At 36.0% G+C, this 19279-nt stretch overlaps 2 protein-coding genes and 1 long non-coding RNA gene across 5 annotated transcripts in view; 2 read left to right on the top strand and 1 right to left on the bottom strand.

Annotated features, from left to right (window-relative positions):
• The window catches only part of LUZP4 (leucine zipper protein 4), a 389928-nt gene that overhangs the window by 98389 nt on the left and 272260 nt on the right, over positions 1-19279 (bottom strand). The gene's annotated exons all lie outside the window — the stretch shown is intronic.
• Positions 1-19279, top strand: part of LOC309620815 — a 333501-nt gene that overhangs the window by 91337 nt on the left and 222885 nt on the right. The window lies entirely within an intron of this gene.
• LRCH2 (leucine rich repeats and calponin homology domain containing 2) overlaps positions 1-19279 on the top strand; it is a 91995-nt gene that overhangs the window by 12538 nt on the left and 60178 nt on the right. The window lies entirely within an intron of this gene.

The following is a 19279-nucleotide window of genomic DNA, read 5'->3' as shown; positions in this document are numbered from 1 at the left end:
GATTGCTGGGTCGTATGGTAATTCTATTTTTAGTTTTTTAATGAACCTCCATACTGTTATCCATAGTGGCTGTGCCAATTTACATTCCCACCAACAGTGCAAGAGGGTTCCCTTTTCTCCACACCCTCTCCAACATTTGTTGTTTATAGATTTTTTGATGATGGCCATTCTGACTGGTTTGAGGTGATACCTCATTATAGTTTTGATTTGCATTTCTCTAATAATTAGTGACGTTGAACATCTTTTCATGTGCCTCTTGGCTATCTGTCCATCTTGAGTTCTTTGTGTATGGTGTGAGATCAGGGTCCAACTTTGTTCTTTTGCATATGTATATCTAGTTGTCCCAGCACCATTTCCGGAAAATACCTTTCTTTCCTCATCCAGTTTTCTTGTTACTCTTGTCGAAAATCAACTGACCATAAATGTGAATGTTTATTTCTGGACTCTCAATTCTATTCCATTGATCTGTATATCTGTTCTTATCCTGGTACCACTCTATCTTGATTTCTGTAGCTCTGTATTAAGTTTTGTAATCAGGAGGTGTGAGTCTTCTTCCAACATTGTTCTTTTTCAAGATTGCTTTGGCTATTTTGGGACCAATATGAATTTTAGGATCAGCTTGTCAATTTCTTCAGAAAATGCAGTTTGGGATTTTGATAGGGGTCGTGTTGAATCTGTAGGTCAATTTGGGGAAATTTTACCATCTTAACAATATTAAGTTTTCCGGTCCATGAATATGGGATGTCTTTTGATTTATTTGTATCTTTAGTTTCTTTCAATAATATTTTGTAGTTTTCCTTCGTCTTTATTTTCTGACATACTATCATATATAGAAAAAAATAGAATTTTTTCTTAATTTCATTTTTGGGATATTCATTGCTAGTTTGTTGAAATACGGTTGTTGTTTTTTTTTTTTGTGGCTGCACCACGTGGCTTGTGGGATCTTAGTTCCCTGACCAGGGATTGAACCTGGGCCCTAGGCAGTGAAAGCACGGAGTCCTAACCACTGGACCCAAATATAATTGACTTTTTTTCTTAGTAGACTTTATTTATTATTATTATTTTTAGTATTTATTTATTTATTTATCTATTTATTTAGTTGGCTGCGTCAGGTGTTCGTTGTGGCCTTTGGGATCTTCATTGAGGCACGTGGGATCTTTCATTGCAGTGCTCGTTGCGGTGCACGGGCTCTTTGTTGCGGCACACGGGCTTCTCTCTAGCTGTGGCATGTGGGTTTCCTCTTCTCTAGTTGTGTCGTGGGCTCCAGAATGCATGGGCTCTGTACTTTGCGGCATGCGGGCTCTCTAGTTAAGGCACGCAAGCTCAGTAGTTGTGGCACGCAGGCTTAGTTGCCCCACAGCATGTGGGATCTTAGTTCCCCGACCAGGGATTGAACCTGCGTCCCCTGCATTGGAAGGCGGATTCTTTACCACTGGACCACCAGGGAAGTCCCTATAATTGACTTTTACATAGTGGTCTTTTATCTTGCAACCTTGCTGAACTTGTTTCTTCATTCTAATAGTTTTTTAATGGATTCATTAGGATTTTCTGTATATACGATCATGTCATCTGCAAATAGAGATAGTTATACTTCTTCCTTTCGAATCTGGATGCCTTTTATTTCAGTTTCCTGCCTAATCATCCTGGCTAGAACTTCTAGTACAGTGTTGAGTAGATATGGTGAGAGTGGATATTCTTGTCTTATTCCTGAACTTAGGAGGAATGCATTCAGTCTTTCACCATTAAATATGATATTAGCTCTGGTTTTTTTCATAGATGCCCTTTTTCAGGTTGAAGAAATTCCTTTTTATATCTAGTTTTTTGTCTTTCATTGCATTAATATGGTATATTACATTGATAGGCTTTTAGATGTTATATCCTTCTTGCATTCCTGGCCTACCTGCTTTTCAGTTTAGTCTCATAGTGTCCCAAAACTCTACATTCCAGCCTGCCAAATTCCATGCTGTTCCTTGAAAGTATCATGCTATTCCATGTTTTCATGTTATTTTTGCCCTTACTGTTGATGTCCTTCTTCTCCCTCTTTTCTGCCTTGTGAACTCCTGTTGATCTTTTGTATCCAAGATCAGGCCTTTCTTTATTACCTTTTCCCTTTCCCCCATCCTCTACATATAGGGATTACTCTATCCCTCTAATGTAGCTGCAATTTTATTGCAATTAATATAGCTGCAACTATATAATTAATGTAGCTGCAACCTTTATTGCAATTAATATATTTCCCCTATTGTAACATTCATCATCAATTTAATAACTTTTCCAGAAAAAAAGAAACACTACCACAATAAGCACATACATGGATTTTAGAAGTGCTAACGTTAGACGAAAATGTGCATTGTAAAATCAAAGAAATATGGTATTTGTTTACATTTCTCTTTTTATTGATTTTAGAGGTTTTTGAGTGTAGTTGCTTTGTTGCCACTCCAGCATTTAGTATAGTGTGTGGTACACAGTAGATGTTTAGCACATTTGTTCAATTTAGCCTGCTTCTTACCCTGGGTGCCTTTTCAGGTCCCTCCACAGTTTGTCTCTTTCCTTTTCCACTGTGTTTTCCAAATACTTCTCATGTATGTACCTGTTCTTCAGTCAGATTGGACTTCTTACTGTCTCTCTGATTTTTGTTTTTATTGTTTTGTTATATTATTTAAAAAAAGAAAAGCTATCAGAAAGCAAAAAGAAATAACAGCTTATTAATTGCTTCATAAGCAGAGATATGATGATTAAACTTTAACAGTTGCAAATTAGCTATAGTTTTTATATATTGTTATATTGTATCACTGAATATGTTTTTATTTTAGAATAGTTGACTGCTTTTAAATATTTAGGTTAACTAATAAAATTGATTTGTAAGTAATGTTTATGACATTAAATAACATGTTTGGCATTAAAACTATTATAAAATGTTTTGAGGATTAATCTGTTGTTTTAACCAATCCCATCTTGAAAATCATATTTGTAGATGAAGTCCAGGAAAAATTGTGAGATGAATGCCTATTTTGTGCTTGGGTTTAGCAGTTTTTCCAGTAGTATAGCTCTAAATTGTTTAAAATTATTTTCATGTGCGTTGGTCTAGTTTTCTCTTCTTACATTGGTCTGCTGTCCTCCATTTGCCATAAGCTCTCAGAAATAATTGCTGTATATATGTTCACTGCTTCTCTTGTAAAAAACCTCATCAACTCATGACTGAATGTTTTCTCAACATTAATTTATGTAATGTTGTTGCCTTAAAAGTCTTTCCATTATAGTCTGTTGTATACTTTTCTTCCCCATTGTTCTTTCTGAGAGTTTTGTTTATGCCACTGTTCCACTGAAGAAAAATGTTTTATAACATGATTTTTAACGACTGCCTAATAGTCTATTGTATGTATGCACCATATTTTATTTAATCATTCCTCTATTGTTAGTTGTTTAAGTTACTATTTAATATCAGTACATAGCCAGGTGCAATTGTGCTCTTAGCTTTACATTGCTTCCCTCAAGAGGAGTTTAAACTCTTTGAGGGCAGATAACACTTTCTATACAAAAATACCCTATAGTGTTTGGTTGACTGTGGTGTCTCTCTGCAACAGTTGATAGTAAATGCTTGTCAAATTTCTAAACTTAAAATTATGGGAATGAGCATGATAATGTTATGTACTGACTTCTTATTCTATTTGTGTGACTATAAACTAGAGGAATGGCTTTGCCACGGTATCTTGGTGATCTTGCACATCTCCACATAGTCCACATAGGCAAGGCTGAACCACAATCTGACTCAAATCTTGGGGAAAGACTCTGTGATCCTCCCTGGTACATGGCAAGATAGATGACATAAGGTCATTTTGTGTGCACCTCCCTATCTTGTGGGAGGCTGCCTCAAGGCAGTTTATTATCTCCTTCCCTCATTCTGGTGAGACATGGGACATTCTTTCAGATACAGCTGTGAGTATAAAATTGCAAAGCTGCAGTCTAGAGTTGGCTCCTCCATGACAGAGCAACCCTCTGTGCATGTTGTCTGTTATTTGGTCCTTCCCTCCAGTTTGGTTTTCTCCTGTGGGACTAGGGACATGGGGAACTGACACCATACAGATCATGCTTTCTCTGTCTGTGTTAGTAATAAACTGTCTGAATCCATTTGGTCTTATTGGTAGCTGCCAGTGTGCTGCTGTGTAGGAGCCACTTGAACATTTAAGATAGACTAATGGGGTTTTCTTTGGCCTGGTTTGTGGAATTTGTCATTTCTTTGTAATTAGTTTACTGTAACTTGCTTTTAATTTCAGCATACAATATTTAGTGCCTTGTTAAATAGCTCAAGTAAGGATGATCCTTGCTCTGTAAATACAGTATTTTTTTAAGGGGCACAGTACACCGGCTGTAAAATTTGTTGTAATCTGGATACATCAAAGATGAAGCAGTTAGTTTTGTTTAGCGTAGTAGCTTGCACTTGGGGGTTTTTGTTTTGTTTTGTTTTTTTGTTTTTTTTTACCCTCCTCCAGGACTGCTTTTGTTTTGGAATCCAAAGCCTACTAGAGTTATCTTGGGAAGTCAGTTTGACATAGACTGTTCTTTATGTTATATTAGACTTTCCTTTCTCATGCAGTAGAAATGTACTAAGGTATCATAATTAATGCAAATAAAAAGTATACTGTGTGCTTGTCCCTCAGTATCCATGGGGGATTGGTTCTAGGACCCCAGCGAATACCAAAATCCACAGATGCTCAAGTCCCTTATGTAAAATGGCCTAGTACAATTGGCCCTCCATATCTGTGGGTTCCCCATCTGTAGATAAGGAGGGCCTACTGTATAAACAGATCCATTTGATTTTCAGTGACTAGTTGACATTGACCTAGGCAGAAAGTACATCAACGTTAGATTAATCATGCATCAGTTCAGATATCTTAGAGATGGTCAAGGTGACATGTTTTGTTATTGCTTACTTCATTATCAGACTAATTATAACAATTCAAATTGTATAGTTTTGGGGGTTTGCTTTATGAAAATAATTTACATGAAAGCATGATTTTCGACATTAAAACTTGCATACTTTCATAGTAATTTGCATTTTAAAAATTATGACATATAATATTGGAATAGCAATAAAACATGACAGCACAGTGATAGATGTTTGGTAGCAGACCAAGTTGTGCCCCATAAAAACAAAATAATTGTATATAATACCAACTTATAATTAGCCTATAGCTGTCTGGATACATCATTCTTATGAATGAAATATATATGGTTGGAATTCAGTTTACATTCTGAAATATAATACTTTTAAAATAGTATAATATTAGTAGTGTTTTCTTATAACAGAAGCATGCTTGCTTATTGTAGAAAATTTAGAATATTAAAAGCATAAAGAAGAAAATACGAAACACTCCTTATTCTACCAACCTTGAGTAAACATTAATATTTTGGTGTATTTCCTTCATACCCCCACACTCATCACCTTGTACATACCTGTAGGTCTTTGTATGTGTATATACTGAGTGTATAAAATGTACATTTTAAAAGGAAACAATTGGCTCATACTGTGTATATAGTTTAATATTTTGAGTGTTCTAGTTTTTACCCTCTGAGCATTCTTATTTCCATATTAAGGAATCAAGTCTATAATATCATTTTTAAAGGCTGTGGGATATTTCACTTTGAGGGTATACTGTATTTTATTTAGTCTTTACCTATTGTTGGACATTGAAGTTGTTTCTAATTTTCTACTCTATTAAATAACTGAAATGTACATAGTTTTTTATGCATCTTTATTTGGTTTTAAAAATTGCTAGAGATTGAATTCTTGGATCAATGGGTATGAACATTTTTAAGGCTCTTGATTCATATTGCCAAATTTCCTTCTAGACAGGTTACCTCATTTTGAATTTCCATCAGCGGTATATGGGGAAGTGCCCAATTCAAACTAGCCTTGCCAACATTGAGTAATATCTTTGAAAACTTTTAAATTTGATGGGTGAATTATAGTGTCTTATTCTTTACATTTCTTTTGATTAACAGTGAGGTTGAATATATTTTCATATACATCTTGGTCATTGATAATTTTCGTTTTTGAATCTGTTTATGTCCTTGGGCCAGGCTTTATGAGTTGTTGTTATCATTTTGCTTTTTTGTTTTTGTTTTTAATTTTATTTATTTATTTATTTTTGGCTGTGTTGGGTCTTCGTTTCCGTCCGAGGGCTTTCTCTAGTTGCGGCGAGTGGGGGCCACTCTTCATTGTGGTGCGCGGGCCTCTCACTATCGCGGCCTCTCTTGTTGCGGAGCACAGGCTCCAGACGCGCAGGCTCAGCAATTGTGGCTCACGGGCCTAGTCGCTCCGTGGCATGTGGGATCCTCCCAGACCAGGGCCCGAACCCGTGTCCCCTGCATTGGCAGGCAGATTCTCAACCACTGCGCCACCAGGGAAGCCCCATTTTGCTTTTTGATAGACTGCAGTTTTCCTTTTTATGTAGCTAAATCTAGAAATCTTTTCATTTGTGAATTATTTCTTTATTTGATGCTTTGAAAGTCCATCCCTCATTCTAGAATTGAGTGACTATTCACTAGAATGTTTTGCTAGTTTTTTATGATTCATTTTTCATGTTTATCTTTTTCTTCCATCTGGAATTTATTTTAGTAAAAGTTATGTGATGAGGCTCTAACATTTGTCTTTTGAAAATAAAAGTTTTTCAAGAACCACTTAATAAATAATACTACATGAATTCAAAATGCCAAATTTATAGTCTAATAAATTTTATAGGGGTTGAAGTATAGTGTCATTCTCAAACATCACTTTGATGTTTGAATGTCATTATACTGCATTATTTCTGGTGAAATTGAAACACTTTGTAGAATTTCCTACAGACAACTGTGCATAGAGCTGCCCCTCCCCCCTTTAAAAAAAAATAAAGTCTTGTCTTTCCACGTGGCTTAATAGTTGTATGACTCACAGTCCTTTTCTCACTGAGCATGCATATAATCTACCCTCTGGTTAGCAGCTGTGGTTTCTCCTTGCAGCATCTGTTTTTGTTTGCCCCCTTGCTTCGCAAAGTGCCTGTGCTCAAAAGGAGCCTTCCATTATTGGTTGCTGCAGGTCACTAAGGTCTGCGTGTTATTGTTTCTCATAACTGTTGGCTTTAAAGCATTTTTTTCTTCACTTTTTCTAATATCTACTTCATACTTTTTTTCCTCTCCACTGTACTTATGGTTAATATTTTAACATCATGGAGTAGCTTAGAAATTCTTGAGCTGTACATCTTACTCATTCAACAAGGCTTTAATGTTATAGACTGACTTTTCATTATCTTGTCCTGAATGACAGCACAATACCCTTCTAGGGAATACTGAATCAAGAAATCACCTGTCTTTGCTGAGGGCATCTGTTGAAAGCAGATGCCAGAGCCATGGGGTTGTCATTTCCCATCAGGTTCCGACATCAGAGCCTAATACTTCAAAGACACTCTCCATTCTTGCATTGACAGACAGCTGTGGTGCCTCCTGTTTTCTTGTTGCTTTTGTTTCTAGTCCTAACACTTCTTTTAGATGGAAAAGTAGATAAGGAAGCATTAGTATTTGAGAGCGTATTAATTAGATTTTACGTGCTGTAACTGCTCACATTTGAATAATATCAATTACTGAAGAGCACAGAAAATTTTTTTCATTTTCATGTTAGGAAATAAGTATTTTAGTTAGTTGATTTTATGCACTCTCCTAAAGACATAATTCTAGCATATATTTTCCATGTAATAAGAACTGAATATAATAGTCAATTTCCATCATTTTATTTTATATATTTATGAACATTATATATCATTAGGTACAAATTGATAATTTTCCTGTCGTTTCTTTTGCTTGCTTCCTCTAAGGATTTTAGGTTGTTACAGAATGTTTACTCATTTCCAGTAGCTCTGAGATAATGAGGAGTAGTAATTAAGTGATTTTGGCAATCTTTTGTAGGTAATCATCAGTAGAATTAGAATATAGTTCAGATACAGTCTAGTGCTCATCTACTAAATAACAGTTATACCTCATTTTTCAGTCTGTAGAACTTCTGTAAACTGTGAGGTACACCCCAAGGATTATGAAGTATTGGTCCCATCACAACAGCTTTGTAAAAAAATCACACTTTTAGTTGAACTAAGTGGGGGTGATTTTTTTTTTTTTGCATAGTTCCTTTCACTGAAGTGTTATTATCTGAGCCGATAATATTTGGTGCTAGGGTGGAACAATAATTGGGATTGCTTAGAGTTGGTGTCCGACTGGCTTTTAACCTACCCTAACACGTTAGTACCTAATTCATGGTGCTTAATGGAATTTTGAATGAGCGGCACAGCCTATGAGTCAAGTCAGAATGTTGCCTGGGAAATAAGAATGAGACTTGGAAGGTGAGAATCAGGATTTGCCTGCCTCTGTCCCAGACTCTAAGGGCAGAACCACAGAGAATTTGATGCTTATGATATTTAATTATTTTACCTTGTGTATTTTCTGTGGTGAGGCTGCAACTTCTGATCTGTGGTCAATAAGGAATGTACACCTTGGGAGATAATTTTCCATGGGTCTCATGTTTCTGCATATCTTGTGAGTGAGGCACTAACTGCCCTTTGTTCAGGACTATCTTTTGGAAGAAAGGACAATCATGCTTATTATCCAGTAAAATAATGTCTCCCTTCGAACAAAGTGCAAGCATGTGTACTATCTATTATAAAAGATTTGGGTTCCCTCAGCTTAGACTTCCTCTCCTTTAATGTGATGTATTGTATGTGCAGGTATCCATCTATACCCATATATGTCACCCCTGTGAGATTTGGGGGGCAAGAGGAACTGATACAGACTTGCTGCTCATGCCACTTGCCGTGCTGTGAGTAATAAAGTCCTTTGACACACAGGAGTCTCATGCCTTCTGCCAGCCTCCATTCAACTGTGGTAGGCTAGCTTGTTGGCTGACAAGTAGGCTAAAGTCTCAGATCCTTCAGAGTTCTTGACAGGTACTCAGCCTATAAAATGTTACAAATCTTTTGAAGAAACTCCTTTACTTTTTAATTTTCTTTAATCTTTGTATATTGAGTTGGTTAAAATATTGAAAAATTAATAAGGGTCCATTCTTTAAGAAGCCAAGAAAGCTATGTTTTGGCTCAGACTAAACAGTCCTGAAATGGTAAATTAGGAACAGCTGAGAGCTTTATAATGGTGTTCATAATTTCTTAACTAAAAATTGGGACTTGAAGTAAGATATATGTTCTGCTTCTTATTGCAAGAAGAAATCTAGGATATGAATGTAGTTAGGAGATTTAGAATTTCTCTGACCCTGCTTTGTGGTTCCAGTGGAACAGAATATTTGAAATCTGGGACAGGAAGTCACAATAGTGTGTTGGAGGAGTGGAAAAGCACACATAGAACATGGACTTTGAAGTCATATCTGAGTTTGGAACCCCTCTGCTGTCAGTTATTACTAGTTTTTTAACATTAGTCATGCCATTCAATATGTCTTTGATTCATATAATGAGGAATAGTGGCTACCTCATAAGGTTGTTATGAGAATTAGAAATGATTATGCAAAGCCCATAGCCTTCTGACCTAGCATATGTGGAGGGCGCGTGTGTACGCACACACGCGCACACATGAGACAGTTGCTTCAGTTCCACTTAGGTTATTGTTGATGTGAATTTAAAGTTCTGACTTCAAATTATTTCTCTACTTAACTGTCATGTTTCTTTAAGCAGAAAATTCTCTATCTCTGTTAATGATGAGTGTTTTCTAAAACACACATCATTGTTAGAAGTTTTTCCATAGGTGATAATGTGACAGATTTTCAAACATAATCTGGCATTTTTTTAAAATAAGAGGGACTATAGCAATCTATATTATTAATTATCACCCAGAGAAGACTCATGTATCTTAGTTCGTTTTAACAATATGTGACAAAGGACATACAGCCTTTTGAACACTGAGTAAAATAAAACTATAATTAGTACAGTATAATAGTATACTTTCTGGAAGTCATTTTCTATATCTTGGCAGAAATGCTAGCCGGTGGGCCAAGAAATGCACTGAGTGACAGATGGACCCGTCTGTGGCTACTGTGGCTACAGCTTGGGGGGCAGCAAACAGACTTCCATTCCATCTGACTCCTCTCTTCCCTTCTCTAGCTTCTTTGACCTCTGAAGCTCAAGAGTGATACAGAACATAATTTAGATCAGATTATTTAAAATGATCTATTAATGTCTAACAGGCTCCCAGCAGTTTTACAAGGAGCGATTTGAAGGAGGCAGGAAACAGTACACAGCAGTCTGTCTACTGTTGAGTTATTGCCAATACTGCTTGATATGATTTTATAATAAAAACCAAGACAAAAGAAAAATAGTTCAGTGGTTATAAAGGAACTTATCCTCAAGGATACTAACTGAGATATCACCTTACTGTTTAAGAAAAAAATGTACAACTATTTAATTAAAAATTTTTTTGCAGGCATTCTCTCATTAATTCTGATTTTTGAGAAATCTGTTTGTTTTCTGTGTCTGCTGTAACTAGTGACTACAAACTTGGTGGTTTGAAACAACAGAAATTTATTCTCTTATAGTTCTTGAGACCAGAAGTCCAAAATAAGTCTTTTGAAGCTAAAATCAAGGTTTCAGCAGGACCGTAAATCCTCTGGAGGCTCTAAGCAGAGAATCCATTCCTTGCCTCTTCCAGCTTCTGATGACTGCTGGCATTCCTAAGCCACATCACTCCAATGTCTGCCTCCATCTTCACATGGCCTTTTCCTCAATGTGTCTGTCTTATTTCCCTCTGTCTTTCTCCTATAAAGATACATGTGATGGCATTTAGGGCCCAGCTGGGTGATGCAGGATAATCTCCATTGCAGGATACTTAATTATATCTGTAAAAATTTTTACCCTATAAGCCAACATTCACAGGTTCCAGGAATTAGGACCGGATATCTTTGAGGGCCACCATTCAGCTTACTGCAGGAAGATAAGGAGCAAATTTTAATTTCCTTTTTTTAGTGTGTGGGAAAGGTGAAACATCTTTATAATTGTCTTTTCCCAAGTCCTACTTGTCCCCTAAGAAGGCAGACTTTAAAGCTGTTGTGAAATGAATCTCCCCATAAGGAGTAAATTAACAGTTTGTTTTCCATCTTTAGATGGAACCATAATAAATAAAGTACCAATTTGGCATGTACTTCTTGAGTATATGTTCTTTTTTAGTCATGTTATTCTAGTTGCCCCAGTGCATGTGTTCATTAAATGATTTTTAATGTTATAAAAACTTCCTTATGGTTTAATTGTACATCACAAGATAAAAAATTTAAATCAGAGTTTACATTTTATCCATTATATCTATGTAAAAGTTAATTTTCACTTTTTTGAAGGAAAATATGAGATGCTGTTAGTGTGAGATCAAGAAATTAAAATACAGTTTTGTGTTATTGCCTATCTTTGCCTCTATGGTTGTATTTTTCTTTTGGCACTCTTTTTCTGTTTACCCAATTCTTAGAAAAGATGTTTATACATATTTAAAATCTGAAAAAGCCTAGAACAAGATTTCCTTAATTAGAGTCTTTGTAATGGCTTCAGTTTTAATTTTAACTTTATTATGCTTTACTTAATTAAATTAGAATAATAATTGTAATTTTAAGTGGTATTTACTAAATAAATATATTAGCTCATTCAGAAAATAATTTATGAATTTAATTAAATTCCCTAAGGGAACTCATAATATTATTATTATTTTTTATTTTTTTATACAGTAGGTTCTTATTAGTTATCTATTTTATACATATTAGTGTATACATGTCAATCCCAATCTCCCAATTCATCACACCACCCCACCCCCCGCCACTTTCCCCCCTTGGTGTCCATACATTTGCTCTCTACATCTTTGTCTCTATTTCGGCCCTGCAAACCGGTTCATCTGTACCATTTTTCTAGGTTCCACATATATGCGTTAATATATGATACTTGTTTTTCTCTTTCTGACTTACTTCACTCTGTATGACAGTCTCCAGATTCATCCATGTCTCTACAAATGACCCAATTTCATTCCTTTTTATGGCTGAGTAATAATCCATTGTATATATGTACCACATCTTCTCTATCCATTCGTCTGTCTATGGGCATTTAGATAGCTTCCATGTCCTGGCTATTGTAAATAGTGCTGCAATGAACATTGGGGTGCATGTGTCTTTTTGAATTATGGTTTTCTCTGGGTATATGCCCAGTAGTGGGATTGCTGGGTCATATGATAATTCTATTTTTAGTTTTTTAAGGAACCTCCATACTGTTCTCCATAGTGGCTGTATCAATTTACATTCCCACCAACAGTGCAAGAGGGTTCCCTTTCCTCCACACCCTCTCCAGCATTTGTTGTTTATAGATTTTCTGATGATGCCCATTCTAACAGGAGTGAGGTGATACCTCATTGTAGTTTTGATTTGCATTTCTCTAATGATTAGTGATGTTGAGCAGCTTTTCATGTGCCTCTTGGCCATCTGTATGTCTTCTTTGGAGAAATGTCTATTTAGGTGTTCTGCCCATTTTTGGATTGGGTTGTTTGTTTTTTTAATACTGAGCTGTATGAGCTGTTTATATATTTTGGAGATTAATCCTTTGTCCGTTGATTCGTTTGCAACTATTTTCTCCCATTCTGAGGGTTGTCTTTTCATCTGGTTTGTAGTTTCCTATGCTGTGCAAAAGCTTTTAAGTTTCATTAGGTCCCATTTGTTTATTTTTGTTTTTATTTCCATTACTCTAGGAGGTGGATCAAAAAAGATCTTGCTATGATTTATGTCAAAGAGTGTTCTTCTTGTGTTTTCCTCTAAGAGTTTTATAGTGTCCGGTCTTAATCCATTTTGAGTTTATTTTTGTGTTTGGTGTTAGGGAATGTTCTAATTTCATTCTTTTAGATGTAGCTGTCCAGTTTTCCCAGCACCACTTATTGAAGAGACTGTCTATTCTCCATTGTATATCCTTGCCTCCTTTGTCATAGATTAGTTGACCATAGGTGCGTGGGTTTATCTCTGGGCTTTCTATCCTGTTCCATTGATCTATGTTTCTGTTTTTGTGCCAGTACCATATTATCTTGATGACTATAGCTTTGTAGTGTAGTCTGAAGTCAGGGAGTCTGATTCCTCCAGCTCCGTTTTTTTCTCTCAAGGCCGCTTTGGCTCTTCGGGGTCTTTTGTGTCTCCATACAGATTTTAAGATTTTTTGTTCTAGTTCCGTAAAAAATGCTATTGGTAATTTGATAGGGATTGCATTGAATCTGGAGATTGCTTTGTGTAGTAGAGTCATTTTCACAATATTGATTCTTCCAATCCAAGAACATGGTATATCTCTCCATTTGTTTGTATCATCTTTAATTTCTTTCATCAGTGTCTTATAGTTTTCTGCATACAGATCTTTTATCTCCCTAGGTAGGTTTATTCCTAGGTATTTTATTCTTTTTGTTGCAATGGTAAATGGGAGTGTTTCCATAATTTCTCTTTCAGATTTTTCATCATTAGTGTATAGCAATGCAAGAGATTTCTGAGCATTAATTTTGTATCCTGCAACTTTACCAAATTCATTGATTAGCTCTAGTAGTGTTCTGGGGACATCTTTAGGATTCTCTATGTATAATATCATGTCATCTGCAAACAGTGACAGTTTTACTTCTCTTCCAATTTGTATTCCTTTTATTTCTTTTTCTTCTCTGGTTGCCTTGGCTAGGACTTCCAAAACTATGTTGAATAATAGTGGTGAGAGTGGACATCCTTGCCTTGTTCTTGATCTTAGAGGAAATGCTTTCAGTTTTTCACCATTAAGAATGATGTTTGCTGTGGGTTTGTCGTATATGGCTTTTATTATGTTGAGGGAGGTTCCCTCTATGCCTACTTTCTGAAGAGTTTTTATCATAAATGGGTGTTGAATTTTGTCAAAAGCTTTTTCTGCATCTATTGAGATGATCATATGGTTTTTATTCTTCCATTTGTTAATATGGTGTATCACATTGATTGATTTGCATATATTGAAGAATCCTTGCATCCCTGGGGTAAATCCCACTTGATCATGGTGTATGATCCTTTAAAGTGTTGTTGGATTCTGTTTGCTAGTATTTTGTTGAGGATTTTTGCATCTATATTCATCAGTGATATTGGTCTGTAATTTTCTTTTTTTGTAGTCTCTTTGTCTGGTATTGGTATCAGGGTGATGGTGGCTTTGTAAAATGAGTTTCGGAGTGTTTCTTCCTCTGCAGTTTTTTGGAAGAGTTTGAGAAGGATGGGTGTTAGCTCTTCTCTAAATGTTTGATAGAATTCACCTGTGATGCCATCTGGTCCTGGACTTTTGTTTGTTGGAAGATTTTTAATCAGTTTCAATTTCATTACTTGTGATTGGTCTGTTCATAATTTCTATTTCTTCCTGGTTCAGTCTTGGAAGGCTATACCTTTCTAAGAATTTGTCCATTTCTTCCAGGTTGTCCATTTTCTTGGCATAGAGTTGCTTGTAGTAGTCTCTTAGGATGCTTTGTTTTCCTGCGGTGTCTGTTGTAACTTCTCCTTTTTCAGCTCTAATTTTATTGATTTGCGTCCTCTCCCTCTTTTTCTTGATGAGTCTGGCTAATGGTTTATCAATTTTGTTTATCTTCTCAGTGAACCAGTTTTTAGTTTTATTGATCTTTGCTATTGTTTTCTTTGTTTCTATTTCATTTATTTCTGCTCTGATCTTTATGATTTCTTTTCTTCTACTAACTTTGGGTTTTGTTTGTTCTTCTTTCTCTAGTTCCTTTAGGTGTAAGGTTAGATTGTTTGAGATTTTTCTTGTTTCTTGACGTAGGATTGTATTGCTATAAACTTCCCTCTTAGAACTGCTTTTGCTGCATCCCATAGGTTTTTTGGATCGTCGTGTTTTCATTATCATTTGTCTCTAGGTATTTTTTGATTTCCTCTTTGATTTCTTCAGTGATCTCTTGGTTATTTAGTAACGTATTGTTTAGCCTCCATGTGTTTGTGTTTTTTACATTTTTTTTCCCTGTAATTGATTTCTAATCTCATAGCATTGTGGTCAGAAAAGATGCTTGATATGATTTCAATTTTCTTAAATTTACTGAGGCTTGATGTGTGACCCAAGATTTGATCTATCCTGGAGAATGTTCCATGTGCACTTCAGAAGAAAGTGTAATCTGCTGTTTTTGGATGGAATGTCCTATAAATATTAATTAAATCTATCTGGTCTATTGTGTCATTTAAAGCTTGTGTTTCCTTATTAATTTTCTGTTTGGATGATCTGCCCATTTGTGTCAGTGAGGTGTTAACATCTCCCCCTATTTTTGAGTTACTGTCGATTTCCTCTTTTATAGCTGTTAGCATTTGCCTTATGTATTGAGGTGCTCCTATGTTGGGTGCATATATATTTATAATTGTTATATCTTCTTCTTGGATTGATCCCTTGATCATTATGTAGTGTCCTTCCTTGTCTCTTGTAACATTCTTTATTTTAAAGTCTATTTTGTCTGATATGAGAATTGCTACTCCAGCTTGCTTTTGATTTCTATTTGCTGTGAATATCTTTTTCCATTCCCCTCACTTTCACTCTGTATGTGTCCTTATGTCTGAAGTGGGTCTCTTGTAGAGAGCATATATATGGGTCTTGTTTTTGTATCCATTCAGCAAGCCTGTGTCTTTTAGTTGGAGCATTTAATCCATTCACGTTTAGGGTAATTATCGATATGTATGTTCCTATTACCAGTTTCTTAATTGTTTTGGGTTTGTTTTTGTAGGTCCTTTTCTTCTCTTGTGTTTCCCGCTTAGAGAAGTTCCTTTAGCGTTTGTTGTAGAGCTGGTTTGGTGGTGCTGAATTCTCTTAGCTTTTGCTTATCTGTAAAGCTTTTGATTTCTCCATACTTGCCCGGTAGAGTAATCTTGGTTGTAGGTTCTTCCCTTTCATCACTTTAAGTATATCATGCCACTCCCTTCTGGCTTGCAGAGTTTCTGCTGAGAAATCAGCTGTTAACCTTATGGGAGTTCCCTTGTATGTTATTTGTCATTTTTCCCTTGCTGCTTTCAATAATTTTCCTTTGTCTTTAATTTTCGCCAATTTGATTACTATGTGTCTCGGCGTGTTTCTCCTTGGGTTTTTCCTGTATGGGACTCTCTGCGCTTCCTGGACTTGGGCGGCTATTTCCTTTCCCATGTTAGGGAAGTTTTCGACTATAATCACTTCAAATATTTTCTTGGGTCCTTTCTCTCTCTCTTCTCCTTCTGGGACCCCTGTAATGCAAATGTTGCTGTGTTTAATGTTGTCCCAGAGGTCTCTTAGGCTGTCTTCAGTTCTTTTCATTCTTTTTTCTTTATTCTGTTCCACAGCAGTGAATTCCACCATTGTGTCTTCCAGGTCACTTATCCGTTCTTCTGCCTCAGTTATTCTGCTATTGATTCCTTCTAGTGTATTTTTTATTTCAGTTATTTTATTGTTCTTCTCTCTTTGTTTGCTCTTTAATTCTTCTAGGTCTTTGTTAAACATTTCTTGCATCTTCTCGTTCTTTGCCTCCATTCTTTTTCTGAGGTCCTGGATCATCTTCACTGTCATTATTATGAATTCTTTTTCTGGAAGGTTGCCTATCTCCACTTCATTTAGTTGTTTTTCTGGGGTTTTATCTTGTTCCTTCATCTGGTACATAGCCCTCTGCCTTTTCATCTTGTCTATCTTTCTGTGAATGTGGTTTTTGTTCCATAGGCTGCAGGATTGTAGCTATGTTGTAATTTAACTAAATAGTCTTGTTTTTGGAGGCGAAAGAACATGAAGCATCATACAATAATATATAAATTATTAAAATAATATCCTGATACTATTTAAATTATTAATACTGATATTTTGGCTTTTTCTCTGGTTACTTCTTTGAACATTCTCTCTATTACGCTTCTTGTGTTTTCTCTTGACTACTATTTTCAGTCTTCTCTGCTTGCTGTTTTTTTTCTGCTCAACTTGTTAATCTTGTTCTTCTGGATGGCCCAGTCTTGAACTTTCTTTCTGACTCAATACTCTGATTTTAGGTGATGTCTTCCATTTCTATGATTTTAGAGTGCTAACCATATTCCCACAACTTTCAGTTTAATATATCCATCCCAGAGCTCATGTCTGAGATCCAGAATGATCTGATTAACTGTCCATTTCACAGTCCCCTGTGGGATATCTTTCAGTTATCTCAGTTTATACAAATATAAAATTGAACCCTTGATTCTAACCTCTGTTTCAAAAAACAAAACAAAACCGTACGAGCGAAAACAAGAACAAAAATCCTGTTCCACTTCTCACTCTTCTATTAAGTAGCATCATTTAGTTGCCTAGGCCAGAATTCTGGGTGCCATCCTCGATTACTACCTCTTATTTATCCCACATAAACAATCACTTGCACAATTCTTGGAAGTACTAATATCAAATATATTTCAAATTCTATCTACATTTTTTTATCCCTATTCTTGCAGTCTCAATGCAAGCTACCATCGTCTGTTTCTAGGACCAGTGTATTATCTATGAGTACTTACTAGATATACAGAATAAGAAACTGGGCATAATTTTGTTTTTAGTATTTCAAGTTAACTGTAATCAGTAATTTTCAACTCCCAACTCCCAGGATTCTTTTTTATTTATTTATTTATTTTTGGGTATGTTGGGTCTTCATTGCTGCACACGGGATTTCTCTCATTGCAGTGAGTGGGTGCTACTCTTTGTTGCAGTGCGCGGGCTTATTGCGGTGGCTTCTCTTATTGTGGAGCACGGGCTCTAGGTGCGCGGGCTTCAGTAGTTGTGGCACGTGGGCTCAGTAGCTGTGGCTTGCGGGCTCTAGAGCGCAGGCTCAGTAGTTGTGGCACACGGGCTTAGTTGCTCCGCAGCATGTGGGATCTTCCCAGACCAGGGCTCAAACCTGTGTCCCCTGCATTGGCAGGCGGATTCTTAACCACTGCACCACCAGGGAAGCCCAACTCCCAGGATTCTGAAGTTACAAGAATAAGAGGTAAAAGTCAAATGTAAAAGAAACATTCTAAACTAAAATAAAAAATGACTTAATTTTTCCCCCTAAATAGAACTGTACAATGCTTGGGTGCTCAGAGGAGGTGAGCCAGGAAAATGAAAGTTCAGAATTTGGTTTCTAATAATTCTGTCTATCCTTTTATTTAGTTATTCAGAATCTTATGGTTGGAGGAAGAAGAATCCAAATTAATCTTTATATTATATAATCATAACTAAAGTTTTCTTTAGCCAATTATGAAATTTTGCATTAGGTGAGTGTGTGTGTATACACACATACATAAAAACATATTAATGCATGTATATTAATATTCTGAATAGGGAATTTATTATACTGCTAAATATGTAGGTCTCATCCCTCAGAGTGAGGAAGTTGAGTGTTTGTAGGAAACTGTTCTTATGAGGGCATACCAGATGCTAAGTGACGTACAGTGGGCTAAAATACACTATAGATGTTCTTCTTGACAGAGGTGAATGATAGTCTTATGTTTTTAACCAAATAAGTATAATGAAGTTGTGTAAGCAAAGTATTTTCCTACTGTAAGATAGCTAATTTGATAGTTGTTCCGGCAGTGGTTCTCTACAGGGGTAGGAGGGTTTGTACTCCAGGGGACATATTTTGGCCTTCATGACTAGAGGGTGTTACTAGCATGTAGTAGGTAGTTGTCAGGGATACTGCTAAATATCCTACCATGCCCAGGATAGCCTCATACAACAAACAGTTACACAGCCCAAAAGGTCAATAGTCCTTTGGTTGAGAAACTCTTTTAGGGTATTTTTTTTCAACCTGCCACATGATATCCTAAATATTTTTCAAAATTTCATTTAACAAATAAACTGTCAATAGAGGTATAATAGTTATAATAATTCCATGATTTTATTTTTATGAAAACTTAAATGAATAGAAGTATATTTGTGTGTACCTGGAATAATTTAGGAGAGGAAGGAATCAAGGGCAAACATCAAGTTTCTGGTTTGAGCAGCTCGTGAGGAGGACGTTGGTGACATTATCTAAGATGAGAGAAACAGATATGTGGAAGAAGATCTTCAGTTCCGATTTTACACTTGGAGAGTTTGAGGTGCCTGAGAGCTATCCAGGGGAAGTCCTAAAGATTAGAACATAGGTGTTCAAACATATATTTAATTTGAAATTTGTCAATATATGAATACTAACCCCAGTTTTGGATAAAATCACCTAATAGAGTATATATCTTAAGTAAAGAGTACCTTATGTCACAGCCCTTAGGAATACTAACATTCACAGTACGGGTAGAGAAGAATCTAGCAAGAGACTA

Source organism: Balaenoptera borealis (assembly GCF_965194805.1).
Source record: "Balaenoptera borealis genome assembly, chromosome: X".
In the NCBI taxonomy this organism is placed as follows: domain Eukaryota; kingdom Metazoa; phylum Chordata; class Mammalia; order Artiodactyla; family Balaenopteridae; genus Balaenoptera; species Balaenoptera borealis.
The sequence above is the reverse complement of the archived record's forward strand: the minus strand, read 5'-3'. Positions and strand labels throughout refer to the sequence as shown.